This window comes from Rhinoraja longicauda, unplaced genomic scaffold, assembly GCF_053455715.1.
Source record: "Rhinoraja longicauda isolate Sanriku21f unplaced genomic scaffold, sRhiLon1.1 Scf001123, whole genome shotgun sequence".
Lineage (NCBI taxonomy): Eukaryota > Metazoa > Chordata > Chondrichthyes > Rajiformes > Arhynchobatidae > Rhinoraja > Rhinoraja longicauda.
In genome coordinates this window covers 35,001-37,531 of record NW_027602339.1, presented here as the reverse complement: position 1 = coordinate 37,531, position 2,531 = coordinate 35,001, and positions in this window count along the sequence as shown.

Genomic DNA, 2,531 nt, shown 5'->3' with positions numbered 1-2,531 from the left:
GCCGTTGGGGCAATGCAACTGGGGGTCGGTCGACCGGCTGACGACGCCTGCCTGCCGATTTGGTTCACGATGTCCCCGCCGAAGGCGGCATACTTGAAAGTACTGCCGTTCGCGGCGCGCAATTTGCAGGGGGGAGGAATTGTTAGTGGACGTCTGTGTGCTGGGTGACGATGCTTGCCGACTTGGTTCATGCCGTCCACGCCGAAGACGGCGCCGTTTAAAGTACTGCCGCTCGAGGTGCACAATTTGCGGGGGAATTGTTATTGGGCGTCGGCGTGCTGGGTGACGATGTGGAGATGAGGAACGCCGAGCCAGATCTATCTTATTTGTTTGCTTGGGCCACTGGACTTTGCATGGGCTTTGCATCATTGTGTGCTACGTTAAATCACGGCCAATTGAGTGAGTATTTTTTATTCAACCACTCTATTTTGCCCGTCTTTGTGACTCCTCTATGACACGCCGATCACCGCTGACGTGTTAATCTGCGTGTTAGGTATCTCGGGGGTCAGTTGGACGGACAGATGTGTAAGGGTTTTGTTCGGAAGGATCGTTGAGTGTAAACGGTGAACGGGGGTTAAAGGCCCTGAGGTTTCAATCCTCTAAAGAATGTAAAAGGTCTGACGCGTTAGCTAGCAGCTAATGAGGTGAACCTAGCAGCTAATGAGGCTCTCTCTCTCTCTCACGGCCCCGGGACTCCCTCCCTCCCTCCTCCCTCTTGGAACCCTCCCTGCGTGGGGGGGGGGGGGGGCACGAAGAAAAAGAGGGTATAAGAAGAATCCAGTGGAAGGAGTAGGGACTGGGGGCGAGGTCAGACAGCCTATCCGGCTAATAAAGCATCATGAGGTTAGGTATAAACTCTGATGACTGCATAAACTCGCCCCTAATGGGGGGGGGGGGGGGGGGGGGGGGCACTCTCTCCCCCACCCCTCTCTCCCCAGTGCCACTCCCTCCGACCCCCCCCCCACTCTCTTCGTGTCGCTGGGCCCGCCCGGCACGGCCCCGAGGATCACTCCCCGCGCGGCAACGGGACACCGGGTCGCCGGGCCCGCAGGGTCGTCAGTCGGGCGGGGGGGGGAGGGTGGCCATGCCAGCAGCAGGAGAGGTTTCCAACGAACCCGCGACCGCAGCAGGACCGCCCGCGGCAGACATTTGGACCCAGCGGGTCCGTTCGGGATGGTTGCCGGGCCCGCAGCAGAGGTTTCCTTCCACCCAACGGGGGGGGGGGGGGGGGGGGGGGGGGGCGGGGCTGCCCATCTTCCCGCTCGAAGCAACGGCCTCACCCTAACGGCCTCACCCTAACAACCCTCACCCTGACCCTAAACCGCTCGGTTCATGACTTCTCTCCGTTTGGTTCATGAATTCGCCATTTAGTTCACGACTTCTCCTGTTGGTTCCTGACTTCTACCTCGTGGTTCGTGATTCCGGCGGGTAGGTGGGGTGCCCGGATACTCTCGGCGAAAGGTGTTCAAGTGGCAACGGCGGTCCCGTAGATAAGACGGGTTCGGATGCTCGAGCGTGTCGAGTAAGCGCCGGATCGGCGCCGGGCGCCCCCGGCCGGCTGGCTTGCCCCCCCCCCCCACCCCCCCCCCCCCCTGGCGGCAGAAACGTGTATCGCGCCAGTGCCGCCGCTGAGGTCGAGATTGGCCGCCTCGACCGTTCGAAGCGTCGCAATTCCGGCGGGACTTCCGAACGCTCGTACCGCCAAGTCATCCGCGACATTCGAGAATTGCACTAAGTCCGAAAGCTGGCGTCGCTTCTTTTTTGCCCGCCGCAGGTTAACGATTTGACGGCGGAAGTCGAGGAGGTCCGATGTGCGGCCTTCAGCGGGGCCGCGGCGCGCCTTTCCCGCCAGGCCTATCGGCCCGTCTCCCGCCGGCCAGAAAATGGCATTTCTTGTCCGGGCGGTCCCGATCACGGTTAACGACTTACCACCGGAAGTCTCTATGACCCCGCAGTTTGCGGCCCCGCGGCGGGCGTCAGTGCGACACGACCGGACGGACGACCGGGCCGACTCCCGCCGACCTCAAAACGGTTTGTTTTGCGCGAAGATGGAGGTGGCGTGCCCGGAGATTTTCGGGAACACGATTTTCAGAGACACTTAGAAAAGATTGTGTGGTGAGGTGCAAAAATGTCAGGGAAGAAACCGAAGGGACACAAAAAGATCGGTAAAAGTAGCGCGACTCTGGGCGAGAGTCGGCGGACTCATTGACGGACATTGGTAATACAGTGAGAGTATTTTTTGCACCGAGTTCGAAGTGTGTGCCGGGCAGGCACCGAACCCCACCGAGACTGGCCCAGGCTGTGTGTCCTCTTGGAAAAACCCTCTGTTTCCGATCGATCTGGTGCCGCGTGTCTCACCGCAGGAGAGGCCGAGCGGGCCAGCGGACAAACAAAGGCCGCTGGTGTTTCAGGCTCGTTTGCCAGACTCCACAACGGGCGGGTCCTGCCGCGCGAGCGGTCAGGAACGAGACACGGCCAGGGTGAAAGTCCTGGGCGCGGGTGAGAACCGCAAGGCTCCACACCCACCGGCG